Genomic DNA, 21,877 nt, shown 5'->3' on the forward strand with positions numbered 1-21,877 from the left:
CGTCGCAAGCCGCACATCACAGCCTGGCACCGAGCCAGAGAGCGCGGATTGGACAGCAACAGCCTGCAACTGTTTCTTTGTGCCCGCAGGAGATCTGAATCCCCAGAGATTGGATGAGTATTCAACTTCAATGCATTACAGCTCGAGAATTCAATTGTTATCCTAACCAATTGATATCAATTTAATTCCTAAGAGTTATGTACTTGTTTTGGGTATCTAATGTAGAAGTTATAACCAAGTTCATTTACGAAACGGTCTAAATGAATGATATACTGAACGTATGTCCTCTTGATATGTGTAACTCTTTGTAACTGACTGAATATATATCTTTTGTATTCTGATAACCCTCTCGATAAGATCTGTTAGGTTTATATGCATATTCTATGTATTAATAAATGTATCCTTGTGTATTAGTACCTGTGTGTGCGCGTTGTTTGAGTTATGTCGCATGGTTGGATTCTAAAGCCATCAAAAGAATCAACTTTGTGATTTACTGCTACGATTAATAATTGTCCCAGTAAATGCCCAAACCCTACAGAACTGGTGCCTTCAGAGAGTGCACTACATTTAATTTTGCTATGGCAACGTTACACTATAATATCTGTATTGCTGTTTCAGTGTGTGTCATGTGGTGTCACGGCTTAAGCGACTGATTTACAGTACTGTGTAAGCGTGAGGTCGGGCGTTCAAATCCAGCAATCGCTATGAGTTTTCTTTTAACAAAAACACTTATTTGAAAAACTAAAATAGCAAATATTATGGATACTACAGTATATTGAAATTTTTTATATTTCAAAATAAAATGTTTGTACTGTATGTACAAATCCACCTGAGCCCAAAAGCCCAACATTATGTGCATTCGCCTGGCGCAGCACGGTTTTCATCATTCTCTGCGGGAGTGCTGGCTGTGACGAATTAAACCGGTTTCACAGGTATTTCCAAAGTAGAAGGGGGGAGTCTTCCAGCGAAAGGCACCTCCTCCCCACCTCCAAAACCCCTTTTTTTTTGCTTATACTAGTACTTAAGTACAGTACAGTAAGTACAATACTTACGGTAGTACTTCTTGCATTAAGAAAGCTAGGTGTCAGCATAAATTATGAGTAATCAATAATATTAAATTTAACACTGTAATAAATTGTGCTAATAATAAATTCTATTCTACTCTGAGAATGTAGGGGGGAGGAAGAATGCCCGTGGTCTTTTCACTGACTGCAGTATTATGAACTCAATTGACTTTTGTTTTTAAACTTTTTTTGGACAGCTGGTATAGCACCCCACCGCGCCAGCGTGCCAGCATTATATTCTCATGTATGGCTAGAATGTGTTCATTGTTTTCCAATGAAAGATGGGTTCCTTTCGCCAAAGTCGGGAGACATTAGAAGCTTGCCACAACCGGACTGTTACACCAACGCATTAGCAAGTTAAAGCTATTCCATTGAGGAGCTGGGCGCAATAATTGTTTAGTTCCTTGATTTTCTGATCTGCAAGGCCATTTGGCTGTAACGAAAGTGAATTCTGTCTGGCATTGCCAGATTGTGAAAAATAAAAGTATTTTAATCAAGATGGGGGTAAGGGAGTCGTCTCTATGACACTCTCCCTTATAAAATAAACGTGAAACAAAACAAAAACTAAAAATAAGATACAATCTACAGACATTCACAACATAGATACACAGATGCAGCCATTCAAAGTGAGCGGTACAGACACGTACCGCAGGTAATTGGCTGCGGTGTCGCGTATCATGAAGTAAGATGACGCGGAGTACCGCGGTACGTGATTGGTTGAACGACAGGGGCATTCGTGGTCCGTTGTCGTAGAAAGACTTACTGTACAGTAAACGTCTTTACTGTGCCCGTTGTAGATATTGAATTTTACCACTGAAGGGAAATCTTAGTAGCTGAGCATAAAAAGAATAGGAGCATACTGTAACGCGTGTGAAGGCCATAAACGATATTAATTTTGGAACATAAACATACAGTACTGTATATAGCTGGTCTTGGTACTTTAAAGAAAAAAATACACACCAGTATTCCATTTCTCCCTAAACATTTTAATCATCGAAGTCTTTAACTAAAGAGATACCGGAGTCAACAAGCATACTTTTAGAATTTGATTAATAGGGAATATAATATGGAATCGCGTATCTAAAGAATTTAATGACGATATGATTATATTCGTGTACTGCGACAGGGCTGTGTAGGGCTGTTTCGCCTCCCTGTTCATGTGAGTTGTCTTGTAGCCTAGTGGTCTACGTGCCTGACTAATAACGCACAGGTTGTGTGTTCAAATCCAGCTGGTGCTGGACTTTTCTTTTAACAAACATTTCTTTGAAAAAATAAAATAGCGATATTATGGACAATCAGTTGACTTTTATATTTCAAAATATCACATCATGATCGATTTTAAATATCGATATTATAAACTTTCAAATCAATATAAATGTATATTTTGTAATTAAAGACGATTAAAATCTGTAATCTTTCCCACAAGTCATCGGAAAGTTTCTGCTTTGTGTAAGGATGGTATAAAAAGGAATCTTAAGTGGTGAGAAAGCTGTGCTCAATGTATTTAAGGGACTTAAAAGTAAAAGGAGATGCTTCATATTGCTTGACTAATTTTAAAAACAAAGTTATAAATGCAGACGCTCCCTCGGTGCCGCGCCGGGTGTAAATATTCAAATATACATACCCAACACTGCTTGTACCCATCTGTCATGCAAATAAAACACCTTGAATTGAATTGAATTGAGGGAGAGAGGGGGGGAGGGGGAGAGAGAGAGCCAGGACTCAAGGCAAATAAGATACTTATGGGTACACAGGCATTCACTACAGCAACATATGAAACGTTTGCACGTATAGTTAAGTTATTACTTGGTTTTCAAAGTGCAATGAAATACAATATTGTTGTTGTTGCTGTTCTGGTTGTTTTTATCCTGTAAAGCGTTTTGAGAAGCCACCTTTAAAGGTGATATATACTGTAAAACCGCTGATTCGTATGGAATGTGGATTCAATTTTTTTTATTTTTTTTTTAATCGCGTATCTAAGGAAATCTCAGTTTAACTTTGTTCATGAACAAACAGTGGCATGTTACATTATTATTAGTTTTTTTGTTAACAAGGCTCACCAGCTAATGTGAATCGAAACCTATCTTTCTAGCTTTTAAAGTCGTGCAATGTGTAAACCACAATTCAACTAGAGAAAAAAAGACCTGACTGACAAGATTTAAGATGTGGCTGTCAATGTTGGATTAAAAAAAACACATTGCCCGACGTTTGTTGCATTGCTTGAAAAATAACTATTTCGAGAGACTGGATAAGTAATTCAAGTGTTTTTTTTAACTTCCTGAAAAACAACTAATAATTTAACTATATGTGCAAACGTTTTATGATATGTTGCTGTTGTGAATGTCTGTGGACACGTGCTGGCTGGACAGGAGGCTCCACTGCACACAGAGAGGGGCGGGAGGAGGGGACAAGCCGATACGTACTCTTAGAGTTTGATTAATAAGGAATATAATACAAAAATATAGTACTAAAAATAAGATGTACTCTACAGACATTCACAATGGCGACTGTCAGAAGATAGGACACAGCGGCTCAGGCACCAGCTGAATGGAAAAGGGGCACTTTAATGTTCTGTATGGCTAATACTAAAGCCAAACTGGCTCAATACCCTCAATGGGCTTTGACGTGCTAACGGTTTAACAGTCCGGGTGTGGCAAGCTTCCAATGTCAACTCAACTCGATTGGAAGACAATGAACGTATTTTAGCCCTAAATGAAATAATAGCAAACATGGTTTACATAAAATACATTTTTCCAAGAAAGTTTATAATAATACGATCTAGAGTTGAAATCTGAGCCTAAATATAAAGGAAAAGCATTTTCAGAGAGCAATCACGCTGTGTTTATGTAGAAAAAGCGATTAGGTTTATGAGCAATCTAATTACCTATTCGCTTAAAACGCTATATAAAATAAAGTTTATTTAGAGATGAATGATCAGTGTCGCAGTTTAAATAATTTTTGTAGGAGGGCTTGGACAGATTCCAAGTGCATTTTTGCAATTTACGTTGCATTGTCCAATGTTCTGTTGTAATACAGTCTAGAATACAGTTAGTCTAAGCTTTATCAGCTTATTTAAAATAAATTTTTTGAATCCCTGGCGGAACACACTCCATAAGAATCAGCGCTTTTATACAGTATATCGCCTTTAAACACATATATTTAAACACGCGTTTACGATTTAAATCAAAACGCGATTCAAATTAATATAAATGTATATTTTGTAACGCATAGGAGACTATTCATTGTTATCAAAAAGACTTAAATTCGATCGTGTTGTGATATTTAGAAATATAAATTTGTTTGGTGCGAGTGAGGTTTTATTTATTCTCTGACCAAGGGAAACGTTTCATTTTTTCAAAGAAATGTTTGTTAAAAAATAAAGTCATAGTTCCATGGGATTCAATCACAGACCATGTGACATGGGAGTCAGGAAACTAACACACAGCGCCACCAGATTTAATAACGCAATAAAAATGCTATAAAATAATGTGACTAGGCACAGAACAAGTTTACAGCACAGTACAATAATAAATGCTGACCATGACTTTAGAAGCATAAATTACCTTACACTCAATTTAAACACAAGCTGTCTTTCTGTATGAACCTCTAAGCTGGTTCATACAGAAATGTAGAAATGCATTAGCCTGATTATGATTAAAAAACACATAATTAAACACGCGTTTGCGATTTAAATCAGAACACGATTTAAATCAATATAAATGTTTATATTGTAACGCATACTGTCCAGCCTACATTTCTCTATAAAAATTTACTCTATTGCACACACACACACAATAGAAGCAGGAACAGCTGTCAGAAGGGAAGAAGGTGACTATTCATTGTTATCAAAAATGACTTAAAATCGATCATGTTGTGATATTTTGAAATATAAAAGTCAATTGATTGTCCATAATATCGCTATTCTATTTTTTCGAAGAAATGTTTGTTAAAAGAAAAGTCCAGCACCAGCTGGATTTGAACACACAACCTGTGCGTTGTTAGTCAGGCACGTAGACCAGTAGGCTACAAGGCAACTCGCATGAACAGGGAGGCGAAACAGCCCTACACAGCCCTGTCGCAGTACACGAATATAATCATATCGTTATTAAATTCTTTAGATACGCGATTCCATATTATATTAGCAGAAAAGCTTAAAACTACCACTTTTTCACACGCTATTTCACATGCTAGTGTAAGAAAACCGGCTCAGGGATGCCAAATATTTAACGTTGCCATAGCCAAAATGTAAATGTAGTGGCTCTCTGAAGGCACCAGTTCTGTAGGGTTTGGGCATTTACTGAGACAATTATTAATTGTAGCAGTAAATCACAAAGTTGATTCTTTTGATGGCTTTAGAATCCAACCATGCGACATAACTCAAACAACGCACACACACAGGTACTAATACACGAGGATACATTTATTAATACATAGAATATGCATGTAAACCTAACAGATCTTATCAAGAGGGTTATCAGAATACAAAAGGTATATATTCGGTCAGTTACAAAGTGTTACACATATCAAGAGGACATACGTTCAGTATATCATTCATTTAGACCCTTTCATAAATGAACTTGGTTATAACGTCTACATTAGATACTCAAAACAAGTACATTACACTTAGGAATTAAATTGATATCAACTGGTTGGGATAACAATTGAATTCTCGAGCTGTATTGCATTGAAGTTGAATACTCATCCAATCTCTTGGGATTCAGATCTTCCTGCGGGCACAAAGAAACAGTTGCAGGCTGTTGCTGTCCAATCCGCGCTCTGTGGCTCAGTGCCAGGCTGTGCTGTGCGGCTTGCGACTGTGCGCTGCTGATGCTCACTGACCGACTAGTTAGTGTTGGCTTTAACTAGCACAGTTTGTGCACAGGAGAAAAGATGACTGTGGGTCCCAGCAAGTCAGGAAGAGGACCGGTTCATTCCTGATGAAGAGCTAGTTCTAAATAGTGATTCAGCTTTCCACAGTTCTGACCTGTCCACGAGGCCTGCTGCTGGTGCTAACCTCGGGTGGATCCTCTAGTTACTCTCTGGCAACCTCCGCTCTAGACTCTTAGAACAAAGGAAAGTTCTGGCACTCGGACACACTGGCCGTTCCGTGGTTGTCCGGGCTGAGTCTCAGGATGGTCAGGAGGCGCGCTGCGAGAATGTCCTGCCCTTGGGAGCCTTCTGCCCCTGGGCCGTCCTGCCCTGGAATTCTCCTTTGAATTCCCTTTAGAAAAGTCCACAGAATTCTCCTGAATCCCACTGAATCTTACTGAATCTCCCTGAATCTCACAGGCTCTCTGTGTTGCCTGTTTTTACCTGGAGGAACAGCTCATTGATTGGCTGAAAGTTCCATGGGCATCAGAGTCCCACGTGGGTTACTCGGCCCTACCACTCCCTGATTGGTTGATCAAGGTGAGATATGAGTCACTTACTCCTGACACTTAGGAATGCAGTCCAGATGTCCATCTGGACTCCCTAGACAGATAGGCGCCAATGGATGACCATTCATCATGACCATTCATCCCCCTTTGGGAGCTGTCCTTATCAAAGGAACTTTAAATCAGTCTGCATGAATAGTTTCTCTGTGGCTGCACCACAGAGATGAACAGAGAAATGGGGCCTCATTTGGGAAGGCTCAGAACACTTAATTCTTTCTTATTAATAAGCCTCGCCGCTACACTAGTTAAATACTTCGATGCTTAAAATTGTTAGGGAGAAATGGAATACCGGTGTGTATTTTTCCTTGAAAGTACCGATTCCTGGAATCTGACTGGCTGACACCCTTCTGAAGTGGTTCCATAAAATCTGGTATACGGAAAAGAAAGCGTTGATACATACAAGTATCTTTTAATACACTCTTTGTTGTGCTCTTGAGGATCCTTGTGATATTTTGAGCTCTAGTTGAATGATAAGTGTCGCATTTTAAATCATTTTCGTAGTTAGAAATTATGAAACGCCCTGTTAAAAGCAAGGAAGTTTTTATGCCCGTTGAAGTAAAACAAAATGCCTGACAAACTATGGCTTGGACAGATTCCAAGTGCTTGTACAAATGTGCTAAAGAAATTATACTTTGAGTATACAGCTTGTCCAAAGTCATCCATTATTAATACTATTAGTAATATCTTCGGTAAAGGCTTTGATGCATAAATATTTCTGATAAAGGTAGGTTGTGTACTTTTGTCCAACTGAGCAATCTTGCTTTCATAAAATATACCAACATTTTAATGACTGATGATTAACATCCTGTAATACACAGTTCAAAATTAAAGGCTCAAATGCTGTACATGAGAGGTTAAGCTCCCCCTGGCGGTTTTACAAGGTGACGCCGGATAGTTCCGGCAGAGCGTCAAATGATACGTGACACCACGTGATACCGCGTGACACCGCAACACGCCCACCAGGGTATGCCGCGAAATACCTCACCCATTTTGAATAGCTGCATCTGTATGTGCTAAGACATTAACGAGTACAACCCCCCTCTCTGCGGGAGTGCTGGAATACCGGTTTCACAGGTATTTTCAAAGTAGGAAGTACAGTACTTACTAGTTAAGAAAGCCAGGCTCCTCAATGAAATCGCTTTAACATGCTAATGTGTTGGTGTAACAGTCCGGGTGTGGCAAGCTTCCAATGTCAACTCGACTCAATTGGAAGACAATGAACATATTCTAGCCCTAAATGAATTAATAGCAAACATGGTTTACATAAAATACATTTTTCCAAGAAAGTTTATAATAATACAATCTATAGTTGAAATCTGAGCCTAAATAAAAAGAAAAAGCATTTTCAGAGAGCAATTACACTGTGTTTATGTAGAATAATGTGATTAGGTTTATGATACAATACAATATTACGCTGGGTAAATGTTCCGAGGTCAAATTCCTCCGCGACAGGGGTACCTTTAAAGCGCAGACGACACCACTGAAAAATGTTGGCGTGCCCTCTCTTTAAAGCCCTGGCCAAATACGAAGACTGAATTAAAAACTACACATCCCACATCACACCATGGTGGTGCTTGTGATCATTGCGTTTAACCAGTGAAACAGGGCAAAAAATCATTCACATGACTTCGGGGCTGAGTTTGGAAAGCTTAACCTATCAGCAACAAAGCGAAATGTACACGATAGGCTATCTCAAACTGTCAGTTACTAGACTGTGTATGTCGCTTAAGCCACTCCTATTTGGCATTTTAGTTATGGAGGCGGAAAGACGCCCCCCCTTCTGGGTGTCTGATTTGTCGCCATCTTTAGCCGTTCCATGTCCGAGTCGCAGTAGGTAGAGACACGTTCGAAAAAAAAGTTAATCCTAGCTACAATACATAATTTTTAATATTTTTGTGGTAAGAGGGAGCAAAACATCAGTATTTACTTCTAGTAATTAGTGTACGATTTATAGTTGAAATCTGAGCCTAAATATAAAGTTAAAATCTTGTGTAAAAACGCTGTGTTTATGTACAATAAGTGATTAGATTTATGAGCAATCTAATTTCTTATTCGTTTAAAACAGTGAAATGTCAGCTGTAAAAGATCACCCATTTTTCGCTTATAAAAAGTGGTTATTAACTCTTGAAATCTGTTTTTATAGGTTTTAAAGTCGTGCAATGTCTAAGTCGGAACACATCATTATATCTAATTTTTTATTTCTTAAAAAAAAAATTAAATATCGTTTGCCCAGCTTAACAGTATTGTTGTTATTGTTTAAATTTAAATGGAAATGGGGGTGACGGGAACTCTTAATCTAAATAAAAATAAAATAAATAAAACAGTTTCGATAGTTAATAACCACTTCTTATGCGTGAAACGCGGGTGATTTTTCTTCTTCCTGATCAGCTTAGAAATCTGTGTATGCTGTAAGGTTTTTACTTCTTAATTAAACTTTTAAAATACACGTTTCGAAAGAAACAACATACTGTATGCTGTTGTCTTCCTGGTATGTAGAACAGATCAGCAGGTCTTTTTTTCCCAGTCAGAGAGTGTCAGATGGTGTCAGCCAATCACCATTCTGGAGCCGTATCGTAGTTTCTGGTATAGGGAGACCCCAGAATTCTGTTACATAGTTTAAATCATTTTAATTTTAGGAAATTATGAAACATTATCATAATATGAAACTCCAGCCGGACGCCCGCGCGCCCGCCCAAGGCCGGCGTCGGGCGTCAATTCTCGGCCTTTTGGCTAAGGTCAGAGGTCGAGGGAGAGACGAGCGAGAGGACAACACCCGAGAGGATACGCCTTTGGATTGCCTTTTTGGAACTGGAACCCGGACTGCCTTTTGGACAACGCCTTTTGTGACCTTGGACGTCGGTACCTTTGTTTTTGCACCAGGCTTTCGTGGGGGCTGTTTGCAGCCGAAAGGCTGTTTCATCCATGGCTGCGGAGCCTGGAGAGGCAAGGAGGGCTGGGAAGGACCCCAGCGTTAAGTGGACTCTCCGCTTTCGCTGGAAGCCGGAGACGGCACCACCTGGAAGGGAGAAGTTCGAGGATGACGTCCTGTTCGGAGCTTTGGGGCTGAAGGCGGAAGAGATCTTGTGTGTGCAGGGGAACCAGCCACAGAAGTTCATCGACACCACCTTTGTTAGCGCAGATATCCACAAGACAACGGTAGGAAAATGCATTGAAATCATTAAGGGCGGCGGATTCCGGGAGTATGAGTGTGGTGGATTACAGGGCGACAGCAAGAGGTGGGTGGTTTTGTACGTTTGACCCGTTTGTGAAAGATGCCAACGTGACTACCTTCCTAAAGAGACACGTGGAGGTGAAGGTGGGGCCTTTGGGGCTCAAGGATACACGTGCCGTGTGGACGGGAAAGCGTCGGTATCTGGTGGAGTTGAGGCAGGACAAAAATTCAAAGGACGGATACAGCCACCCACCAGGCACATTCGCCATAGGAGGAGGTAGGGGGTACATGTACTATTGGGACCAGCCTGATTTTTGCAGGAGGTGTCGGACCTTCGGGCACCGAGAGGGGGCATGTATGGCGGAGAAATGTGGCAAGTGCGGCTGCCAGGGACACCAAACCCGAGACTGCAAGGTGAAAGAGTGCTCTTTGTGCGGGGATAGAGGCCACCTATTCTGGCAGTGCAACAAGAGGGGCACGGCCACGGAGGAGGCGGCCACGGAGAAGGTGAGCATGGAGGAGGTGGTCAATGAGTGGATCAGAGAGTGGGTCAGGCAGGCAGACGAAGACAGCGAGGGGGAAGGCCGGCTGACGGGTAGCAGGCCCCCCGGTAAGGGGGAGAAGAAGGGAGGAAGACAGGAGAGGGAGGAGCGCCAGGGAGAAGAGGACGGTGAGCTGCCAGGAACGTTTTAGGGATCGGACGTGGAGCAGCTGGAAACAGCGCAGGGAGAGGACGGTGAACGACCAGGAACATCGCGGGGAGCAGACGGAGGGGCCGGAACCTGGGCGGAGGTGGTGAAGAAGGGGCGCCCCCTGAAGGGCGGGGGAGGAACTGCGACACCGGCACCGACGCCAACAGAGGAGGAGGGGATGGTAATCCTGCAGGGCGCAGGAAATAAGAGGAGGTCGAAGAGGCAGAGGGCGGAAAAGCGTCAGCAGGAGACGCAGGAGAAGAAGAAGAGGACGGCCGAGGAGGAAGGCCAGGAGGAAGACCCGGGAGACTTCGCAGACTCTGAGGGGATGGAAGAGGAGGAGGGAGTTTTGTCGGCCTTGAGAGACTCCGAGGCCGAAAGCACCTCGGAATCTCTCCCCCCAGGGCAGGGGTCAGGGGCGGCAACGCTGGCCGTCTATTCAGTGTCGGCCAACGTAACGGATGATGGCAGCCCCGTAGTCTCCTGCCTGCCTGGAACGCCAACTCCGGAACGAGATCCCCCGGACAGCCCCTTGGTCCAGTACATGGACACAGAGGATGGCAGCTCAGAAAGTACAGCAGGGACGGCGAGCTCACCCGATTCCAGCAGATCGGAAGAAATGGAGAGTGACTGCCTCCCTCAAGACCCACCATGACCCTCACAGTTGCAACAGCTAAAGTGAGGGGTCTGAGGAAGCAGGAGAAAAGAGTGGCAGTGTTTTCCTACCTGTCTCGAAGGAATCTGGACGTGACCTTTTTGCAGGAAGTCCATCTCAAGGACCTCGACGACGCGAGGACCCTTCAGAGGGAGTGGAGGAGGGGTCCTTCGTGGTGGAGCGTCGGAGGGGTGAACTCCTCTGGTGTGGGTATCCTGTGCGGCTTGCCAGGGTTCGCCGCCCAAACAGTCAGCTCAGTAATTCCCGGACGTCTGCTGGTGGTGGACGGAACCGGGAGGGGAGTGAAGATAAGGCTAGTCAACGTGTACGCCCCAGCAGACAGAAGGCAGCAGGGCTCCTTTTTGAAAGACCTGGAGCCCGTGCTGTACACCAACAGAGAGCTGATTGTAGGCGGCGACTTCAACATCGACCTGGGAGACCCGCACGGCCAGGGAGTTCATCTGTTGAGGTCCTTGATCGCGGATTTCGGCCTTCGAGACGGGTTTAAGAACGTTGCACACCACACCTGGGACAATGGAAGAGGGAGTTTTCGACGCCTCGACTACATCCTCTCTACTGTGAAGTGGACAACGCTAAGCAGGCAAGTGACCCCTACCTGGTTCTCGGATCATCGGCTGCTCACGGTCTCCTTCGGTGTTGAGGACCCGCGCTTCCAGGCTGGGTACTGGAAGCTGAACAAACAAATTCTTCATGAGGAGAGATACCGAAGGAAGATCGAGGCAGTGCTGAAAGACCTGGAGAAGAGAAGGGAGCTTTTTAGCTCCGCGGTGCACTGGTGGGAATCGTGCAAACAGACTCTCGCAACGGTCACCAGGCGATACTGCTGGATCCGGTGGAGTCTGGAGGAACGCCAGTGCGCCCAGCTCCAAGAAGAGCTGGAAGCACTGTATGAGCAGCTGAACCAGGGGGGCGCCTTCAACGGCGAGAAGATTGCCAATGTCAGGAGCCTGCTTAGGGTTGAGTGGCTGCAGAGAGCAAAGAACTTTCTTTTCAGGCTGCGGGGAGTTTGGAAGGAGGGAGAAGAACAGTGCTCACCCCAATTCTTCAGCGCCATGAGAAAGCAGCAGGAGCGCTGCTGCTTCGAAAGTATACGGCGCTAGGAGGGGACTGCAGCCACGGACTTACCCGGGATGTTGGAGTGTGCCACAGGGTTCTACACAGCCTTGTTCCAGGAGAAGGAGATCGACGCCAGCATCAAGGAGAGGCTCCTGGAGAGTGTGGAGAAGGCGGTAGACGATCCCGCCTCGCTGGTTGGCCTGTGACGGGGGCGGAAATAAAAACAGCATTGTTCGGATTGAAGAAGGGGACCGTCCCCGGAGTCGACGGCCTACCAGCGGAATTTTACCGTACCTTCTGGGACCAACTAGAGCCTTTTCTGGTGCAGGTGACTCTGATCTACAAGGGAGGAGACAAGGCGGACCTGGGAAACTAGAGGCTGATCCAGATCCTGTGCACCGATTATAAGATCTTGGCCAGGGTGCTGGGGGGCCGTCTGAGTCGGGGCGGACCAGACATGTGGGGTGGCAGGCCGGAAGATCAGCTGGACCCTGCAGCTGATCCGGGACATTATCGCCTGGGTGGAGGACAGAGGCCTGCCGCTCATGCTGGTGAGCCTAGACCAAGCAAAGGCGTTCGACCGGGTCCATCACGGGATCCTGTGGGCACTCCTGAGGAAGAAGGGTCTGCCTGACGTCTTTGTCAGGTGAATTGAAGCGCTCTACAACGGCGCTGCGTCCCGGGTAAGAGTCAACGGAGCAGTAGGGAGGAGGATTCCGGTAAGGTGTGGTGTGCGACAGGGATGTCCACTCTCGCCCCTGCTGTACGTCATCTTCCTTGAGCTGCTATTAGACCCCTTACGGAAGGACCCTGGAGTGGAGGGAATTAAAGTGCCAGGTGGAGGTGGGCAGGAAGCTAAAACTGCGGCCTACGCGGACGACGTGACGCTCTTCCTCAGCTCTGACAGGAGTCTGGGGAGAGTGTTGGAAATCGTGGAGGCCTACTCCAGAGGCACCGGCGCCCAACTGAATCGCGCCAAGAGCCTGGTGAAGCTTTTTGGAACCTGGCCGTACGTACCAGAGATCACTGGAGGACTGAGACAAACAACGGACCCGGTGAAAATCCTGGGGGTCCTATTTCACACCTTGGACCCCGCAGGACTGAACTGGGAGGCCAGGTTCCGGAAGATCAAGCAGAAGCTGGGCCTTTGGCAGCAACGATCCCTGACATGGATAGGGAAGGCGCTGGTGCTGAAGGTGGAGATCCTGCCCTTGCTTCTCCACCTGGCAGTAGTGTACCCCCTACCAGCAAGGAGGAGGAAGGAACTGGTGAGGACAGTGTTTACCTTCGTGTGGGGCCACTCATACGAACGGATCCGCCGGATAGACATGTGCAGACCTATCGTGGAAGGAGGCAGAGGGATCCCGAACTTCCCAGTGAAGTTGGACTGCGTCTTCGTCGCCAACCTGTGTGTCATCCTGCACGGTAACCCGCCCCACCTGTGCGGCCAGTTCGTGAGCCTCTGGCTGGCAGCGAGTATGAGACACTTGGCCGCCTGGAAGAACACGACCCCGAAGGCTGAGCGGCTCCCACTGCACTACCGCCACGCAGTGCAGTGGCTGCGGGCACATCCAGAGGTACGGGACAAGGACATAGCGCTGAGCCATAGGCGGATGTACCTGGTGGTCACAGCACTGGACAGGCCAGCGCTCCTGGGTGTGCCCAGCGACATCTGGCAGCAGGTCCAACCAAAGGGCCTGGACAACAGACTTAAAGACCTGAACTGGCTTGGTGTTTGGGGTCGAATGGCGGTCAGGGCCGTCATGTACTCGCACGGACTGTCAAAGAAGAGCCAGTGCCCGAGGCACGGCTGCACAGGGGAAGAAACCGTCAACCACGTCTTTTGGGAGTGCGGGTTCGTGCAGAGGGTGTGGAGGTCCAGCCAGCACCTGTACGCACAGGTAGGCCTGGGGTCCCTCCTGACGCTGAACACGGTGATGAAGGGCGTGGCTGGTTCCCGAAGATGGAATGCGGCGTTTCTGCTGTGGCTCCTGATCAGCCTGACCAAGCTCCACGTCTGGGACGCGAGGTCAGAGCTGGTCAAACACGGGGTGGAGAGGTCAGTGCCGGACATCTTGAAGCGAGTCAAGAGGGACGTCTCACGGAAGATCCAGTGGGATGTCCTCCGATGGGGATTCGCCGCGGCACGTGAAAGATGGAAGGACTTGATCACGTGGGTGTAAAGGTGGAGGGTAGAGTAAACTTTTAAAGCACTGTTTTTTACTGATTTCTAATAAAACATAAAAAAAAACTGTTCTTATCAGTTTAATATCTCATACGTCCCCCATCGGGGGACCACATATTAAACGGATTTTTGGAACAGGGAGCTGATCAGGAGCTTGCTCCATCCTCTCCACGCATCGGCCCGGTATTGCAGCGCCTCCGGGAGCGGTGCACCACCTTCTCTCAGCGGTGAAAAGACAGACGTAGCAAGCGAGCAAGCAAGCGAGGTGGACTGGAGCTCCTTCTTCTCGGGTCTCGTCCCTCGTCCATCTGTGTGTCTCTGTGTCTGTCTCTCTCTCGCCCTCTCCGTTCCCGTGCTCCCTCTGTGCGCTTTCCCGCGTCTCGACTCTCTGGGCAAGCAAGCCGGCCCCCTTTTCGGCTCCCGTGCGTTTTCCCTCCAAAAAAATTAGTTTTTTCAGCCTTTTCCCAGGGAGGCAGGCGTGGCTTGTGTGTGTGTGTGTGTGTGTGTCCGTCCCCGTCCCTGCAGGCGGGCCCCTTTCGACAGCTGGGCGTTTTCCCTCCCAAAAACTTAGTATATCCACCTTTTCTTTCTTTTTTTTCGGCAGGCAGGCAGGCAGGCAGGCGTGTGTGCGTGTGTGCGTGCGTGCGTACGTGCGTCCCCGTCCCTCCCTCCCGAGAGAGAGCTGCCCCTTGCCTCTGCCCGCAGGTGCTGGCGCTCGGCTTTCGCTTGCAGCCGGTTGGGCGCAGCTGCTGCCGGTGGGAGGGGCCTAAGCTAAGGAGGCCGGGCGGCTGGCGCCCCCTGCGGCTGCGGTCGTTGTCGGGCCGTTGACAGAAGATCAAAGAGCAGGGCCCCCGCCCGGGACTGGCAGGAAGGCAGGCAGGCAGGCAAGAGAGAGGGGGAGCAGAGTCCCGCGGCAGGCCTCTGGCTGCAGGGAGGCCGGCAGCTGCGCGGGTCCCGGGCTCCAGAGGAGTCGGCCTGCGCCACTGTGCGCCAGCGGAACGCCAGCGCGTCGGTCCGCGCCTTTGTGGGCATCGCTTCTCGGCCTTTTGGCTCAGATCTAAGGATACGTGGCATGACCGCGGTCTGAGGACTGAGCCAAAGAAAGAGAAAGCAGCGACGGACGGAGAGGAGAGAGGAGAGCATCGGCGGCGGTGGCGGCGGCGGAAGATTCCTACAAAGCTACCAGACGGAGCGGCGGAGCGGAGAGGACGGAGGGATGGAGCCGGCTCCTGAAGGCACTATTGATACGGCAGGGAGGACCCTGGCCGGAGAAGACCGTGGAAGATCTGGAAAAGGACCTGCGAAGGAAGGTGGAAGGAGTTATGCTGCAGCTGCAGCTGCGTCTGGAAGTACGGCGGGAAGACCACTAGAGGGCGCTGGCAGTCGTGAAGGTCAGTTGAGACACACAATCAGATTTGTGCAGAAAGAAGAAGCTGGAGAAAGGGTTTTGAGAGATAGAGAAATTTTTGGAGATGATATAATTCGTGGGGTCTTTGGTCTGAGCCCCACTGATGTTTATTGTTTTCAGGATTTTTTAGGAAAAAAGACCCATGACTTGTTTTTGACCAGCAGAGCGGTTTGCCACAAAGTATGGGAGACAGCCAAAGCTAAAAGGGATGTGAAGCCATTATGTGACTACATTGTGGAACCTTTGTTTATAAGGGAAAAGAGGCCGCTGGTAGTTCAGATGTTTAACCCTTATGTGCCCGAAGAGGACATTGAAGTATTTTTGAAACGGTTTGTGGACTTAACAGCGAAAGGAACCAAAATAATGGATAGAAATAAGCATTGGACGGGGAAGTTCAGGTTTTTTGCTCGGTTGAGGACAGCCAGAAATCAAGAAGATGGTTTTCTGCATCCCCCTGCTATGTTTTTTATTGGTGCGAATCGGGGATACCTCAGTTACCCGGGACAACCGCTGACGTGCAGGAGGTGTGGAGGTGAGGGACATTTCGCAGCTAATTGTAGGGAGCTAATATGCAAACGCTGCGGGAAAACGGGACACCTGGGAGCAGACTGCAAGGAGACGAAGACATGCAACCTGTGCGGGGAGAATGACCATTTGTATAAGGACTGCCCTCTGAGCCATATCTCGGTAAGCAGGGAGGCAGCAGGGGGCGTGTCTGGGGTTGCTGGGCCTTCTTTGTCCCTCTCTGTTTCAGGTACAGAGGAGGGAGAGGAGGCGACTGGAGGACCAGAGGAAACAGAGGAGGATACAGTGAGAGAAGCAGCAGACGGGAGGAGGCAGAAACCGGTGGAAGATCGGGAGCTAGAGGGCAGAAGTCCCACTCCGGATCCAGAGGTAGATGAGGAAGATAGATCAGCAACAGTAGAGGATATTGCTACTCGGACGGCCAAAAATCTGGAGGCCATGCAGGACTTAATGAGTAACATTGAGCAAACCATAGGGGTCAGAGAAGAGGCGGAACGAACTGGTGGGACTACAAAGAGGAAATTAGAAATAGGAGGGAGCAGTGAGGAGGTCTCAACCCCTGAGGTGATTGCTGACATGGCTCCTCAGACAAGTATGGCAACTGGAAAACAGACAGAAGGTTTTTTGGGCCACAGTAAACGACCCTGTGGCTTATTTGGACTGGTAGTTGCTGCGACAGAGGACTTTCTGTCTGAGCAAAAAATAAATGAGGAGGGGCAGATTGATTTTACACCTGTCCCTAATTTGGTTAAATTAATACAAGAGGGCGTGGTCTTTGAATTAGAGGGTAAAACATAATCAGGATCACTAGTAGGGAACAGAAGTCCGCTATGGCTGCACAGCAGGTTCTGGTGGACCTAATTAAGGACAGGGAGACCCAAAGGGCGGGGGATTTGGCTAGGAAAGAACGCCAGCGGAGATATGAAGAGGTACGCCGGAAGGTGTGGCAGACAGGAAGCCTCTGGAGGCTTGATATCGAGACCACCAGTGCTTTCCTTAAGCAAACTACATGGTACAGGGAGGGGGTGAGATACCCAAAAGGGTTTGAAAAAATCAAGGACATTCTCAGACAGTTTAGCAGTGTTAAGCCCATTTTTGATCATAGTGGAAGGGAAGTGCCTTCCCTCGAAGGTAAGAAGAAGGAGGAGGTGATTAGATGTGGTTCAGAATTACAGGCCTATATTAAAGAGGGTGAGGGGAGAGCCCAAAAAGCTTGGACTTAACCTTTTTAGCCAATGAGCAGCATATTGACAATCAATGTGCGACAGCTGCGTGATAGGGCTAAGAGGGCGGCTGTTTTTGAGTACATCAGAGATTTGAAACCGACTGTGTTTTTTACAGGAGGTACATATCAAGGACGAAAGAGATATGGAGACGCTGACCGCCTTGTGGGACCATGGCCCCTCAAGGTGGAGCATTGGTAAGGTGAACTCTACCGGGGTAGGGATCCTGTTCGGGAACCCTCGAACGGAATGTGGAGAGGTGAGGGTGAGTGAGCCGGGAAGGTTGTTGTGTGTGGATGCGAGGGTTAACGGGATAGATGGTAGGTTTGTGTGTGTGTATGCACCAGCTGCATGTAGGGAAAGAAGAGACTTCTTGACTAACTTGGGTCCTTTATGTGTGACAAACAGAGCTGTAGTGATTGGTGGAGATTTTAAAATTGATATCGATAATGAGAAGGATGGAGATGCCCGAAAGCTAAAGCATATTTTAAGAATGTACAATCTGAAGGACAGTCATAAAATGAGTAACCCACCCCAAGTGGGATGTACTTGGAGTAACACAAGGGGTGTGTGTAGAAAACTAGACTGTTTTTGTATCCAGCACAATCAAGGTGGGAATCGTTAAAGTCACTCCAGTATGGTTCTCTGACCATTGTGTTGTGAATGTTGGGATAGTGGATTTTGGGATTAATTTTGGAAGAGGGGTCTGGAGACTAAATTGTTCGGTCCTGGAAGAAACGAGGTACATAAAGAAGATGGAAAGGTTTTTAACAAGGTTTCTGAATAAAAGACCGAACGACAGATCTCTGGTAGAGATCTGGGAAGAGGCCAAGACATTGATAGGAAAGATCTCCAGGAAATACTGTAGGGAGAGGAGGAGAGAGGAGAAGGAGGAATTAGAGAATCTTGAGAGGGATTTGGAGAAAGCCTATAACAGTGGAGATGGAACAGCGCCCTCTAGTGAGGAAAAAGTCACAACTCTTGTCAAACAGATAAAGGAATATTATGAGAAGAGAGCAAGAGATTTTCTGTTCCGAGCGAGGGTGGAGTTTTTAGAAAAATGAGACATGTTCTACCTTTTTCTTTAATAAGATTCGAAAAAGGCAGGAAAAGAGAGTATTACAAGCTGTCTCTGACTCTGGTGGTGGACAGATTAAAGACCAAGAGGGAATGCTTAGAGAAGTATCTAGCTTTTATGGGAACCTTTTTTCGGAAAAGGTAAGTGAAAGGGAAGCAGCGGGAACGATACTTCGGAACTTGCAGACAACCCTGTCAGAAGAACAGAAGGCTGAGTTGGAAAAACCTTTTGAACTGCTTGAGTTAGAAGAGGCGATGAAGTCTCTGAAAAAGAGGAAGGTGCCGGGGGTCAATGGAATTCCAGTAGAGTTCTATGGCACTTTTTGGAGAATTTTAGGTCCTTTTCTTTTGGAACTAATAAAATAGATTTTCAGCAAGGAACGTATGGGTAAGTCTATGAGGGAAGGCATTTTAACCCTGATTTTTAAGAAAGGAGACCGTACGTCCTTGAAAAATTGGAGACCCCTAACGCTTTTATGCGCTGATTATAAGATAATGGCAAAAGCGCTTGTCTATCGAGTAGCTCAGGTGATGCCGAGTACAATAGGCAAGGATCAGACTAGTGGAGTGAAAGGGAGGTCGGGAAGGTGGAACCTGCAGTTATTAAGGGATGCTGTATCATGGGCTGAACAGAGGAAGGTTCCTCTATTATTAGCTAACTTAGATCTGGAGAAGGCTTTTGACAGGGTCTCGCACAAATTCTTATGGCTGGTTTTGGAGAACTTAGGTTTTGGACCAATTGTGATCAGCTGGATCAGAACCCTATACAACGACGTGGGTAGCAGGACGGTAGTGAATGGTTGGATAGGAGATTTTATCAATCAGAAAGCCGGAGTGCGGCAAGGTTGCCCTCTCTCGCCTTTGTTATTTGCGATTTACATGGAGCCTTTCGCATGTGCAATCAGAAGAGAGGACAGAACAGATGGTTTGATCTTGCCTGGGAGCGGAGGCGAAAGTCAAATTAACCATGTATGCAGACGATGTAACTTTATTAGCAGGCACAACATCTAGTCTAACCTTCGCTTTGGATGTTTTTAAAGTCTTTGCGAGAGCATCGGGCGCCTGTTTAAATGCAGAGAAAAGTACGGTGGTGAAGGCTTTTGGCTCTAGCAAGATATCACAACAGTGGGCTAGTGGCTTCAGATTATGTACAGGACCTATCAAGATCTTGGGTCTTGACTTCTTGTGGAGGGGATCAGGGCAATGTAACTGGGCCTTTAGAATCAAGGAAGTCAGAAAGAAGCTGGGCTTATGGAGCAAGTTAAAGCTGACCCTAGTTGGGAAAGTTTTAATCTTGAAAGTAGACATTTTACCGCTTTTAGTATATTTGGTGTACGTGTACCCACTGCCGGCAAGGTATAGACGTCTTTTAGTTGGTGAGGTGTTTCGTTTTATATGGGGAGGGAAATACGAATACGTTAAAAGAGTAGATATGGTTCGACAAATAGAACAGGGTGGCAGAGAAGTCCCAGACTTTCCAATAAAGTTGGACTGTATCTATGTGTCTAACCTGTGTGTTGCTTTGAACTCACCAGTGAACCACGCTTATCAATATTTTGTGAGATTTTGGCTGGCACAGCATATGAGAATGTTGGTGACATGGTCAAATGCAGTGCCACATGGGGGAGACCTCCCCAGGTATTATAAACATGCAATAGGGTGGATGAAGAAATATTGGGACAAGGGGGACACCTCAATATTACTGAAACACAGATGCTTATACCAGCAAATAATAGAGACAACTAAGGTTCCGGCAGAGCGGAGGGGAAAAGAAGCCGTGTGGTCCCGAATCCAGCCACGGGGTTTGGACCATAAGTTTATTGATCTCAATTGGAGAATTGTGTGGGGAAGATTGCCGGTTAGAGAAGTGCTCTATAAGCACAAATTGACAAGGTCAGCAACATGTCCAAGAGAGGGATGTAAGAGTCCTGAGACAATTAAACATGCTTTAATGGAATGTGGTTTTGCGCAAAAAGTTTGGAAGAAATGTAATCGCTTCTTTAGGCTGTTGGACGAATCTTTTAGTGTTTCAATGGCAGTAGTGCTCTATGGCATAAAGGGGGGGGGCAAAGTGGGCAGCGTCAACTTTTTACTATGGTTGATAATAAGTATGATTAAAGCAGAGATGTGGACGGCTCGGGACATTTTGATTAAAAAGGGGAAAGTAATAACGGTGCACAGTGTCTACCAGAGAGTACTACATGAAATAAAATGCCGAATAAAAAGAGATACACAGAGGTGGGGATATCACGCTGCCCGGGAGAGGTGGAAGGGTTTAGTACTGTTGTAAGAATTATGTGTGTAATTTTGTGTTGAATTCTGTTTTTTTTTTGTTTCAAATGATGTATGGTGGTTGTGTTTAATGTCTTGGACTCTGTTTATGGATTTTTGATTTAAGTTTTATACTTTTGCAATAAAAAAAAAATCTGTTCTTATCAGTTTAATATCTGATACGTCCCCAATCAGGGGACCACATATTAAACGGATTTTTGGAACAGGGAGCTGGATCAGGAGCTTGCTCCGTCCTCTCCACGCATCGGCCCGGTATTGCAGCGCCTCCGGGAGCGGTGCACCACCTTCTCTCAGCGGTGAAAAGACAGACGTAGCTAGCTAGCGAGCAAGCAAGCGAAGTGGACTGGAGCTCCTTCTTCTCGGGTCTCGTCTCTCGTCCATCTGTGTGTCTCTGTGTCTGTCTCTCTCTCGCCCTCTCCGTTCCCGTGCTCCCTCTGTGCGCTGTCCCGTGTCTCGACTCTCTGGGCAAGCAGGCCGGCCCCCTTTTCGGCTCCCATGCGTTTTCCCTCCAAAAAACTTAGTTTTTTCAGCCTTTTCCCAGGGAGGCCGGCGTGGCTTGCTTGCTTGCTTGCTTGCTTGCTTGTGTGTGTGTGTCCGTCCCCGTCCCTGCAGGCGGGCCCCTTTCGACAGCTGGGCGTTTTCCCTCCAAAAAACATAGTATATCCACCTTTTCTTTCTTTTTTTCCGGCAGGCAGGCAGGCGTGTGTGCGTGTGTATCGGACGTTTTGGGATATCATAGGGCCAATCTTACTTCAGGTGACGGAGGAAATCTTTCGCAGGAAGGCTATGTGTGAGTCCATGAGGGAGGGAATCCTCACACTGTTGTATAAAAAAGGGCCTGCAACGGACCTTAAGAACTGGAGGCCGCTGCAGATGTTGTGTGTGGACTATAAGCTGATCGCTAAAGTGCTGGTAAACCGCTTGAAGGGGGTCTTAGCCCATGTGATCGGTTGGGACCAAACCCGCGGGTTTCGAGGTCGGCGTGCCAGCTGGACCCTCCAACTAGTACGGGATGTGATAGCGTTAAGGTGTGAAGAGTGAAGGTGAAGAGTTAAGGTGGCATTATATGCTG

At 46.7% G+C, this 21,877-nt stretch overlaps 2 non-coding genes across 2 annotated transcripts; both read left to right on the top strand.

Moving 5' to 3' along the window:
• Positions 1 to 14,307: 14,307 nt before the first annotated feature.
• LOC148647620 (U2 spliceosomal RNA) lies at positions 14,308 to 14,497 on the top strand. Its single transcript, XR_015927157.1, has one exon. It is a non-coding gene; the product is annotated as a U2 spliceosomal RNA (small nuclear RNA).
• Positions 14,498 to 20,906: 6,409 nt separating this feature from the next.
• On the top strand, positions 20,907 to 21,091 carry LOC148647621 (U2 spliceosomal RNA). Its single transcript, XR_015927031.1, has one exon. It is a non-coding gene; the product is annotated as a U2 spliceosomal RNA (small nuclear RNA).
• The last annotated feature ends 786 nt before the right edge of the window (positions 21,092 to 21,877 follow it).

The sequence above is a fragment of the Lepisosteus platostomus genome, chromosome 15 (genome assembly GCF_059453375.1).
Source record: "Lepisosteus platostomus isolate fLepPlt1 chromosome 15, fLepPlt1.hap1, whole genome shotgun sequence".
Taxonomy (NCBI): domain Eukaryota; kingdom Metazoa; phylum Chordata; class Actinopteri; order Semionotiformes; family Lepisosteidae; genus Lepisosteus; species Lepisosteus platostomus.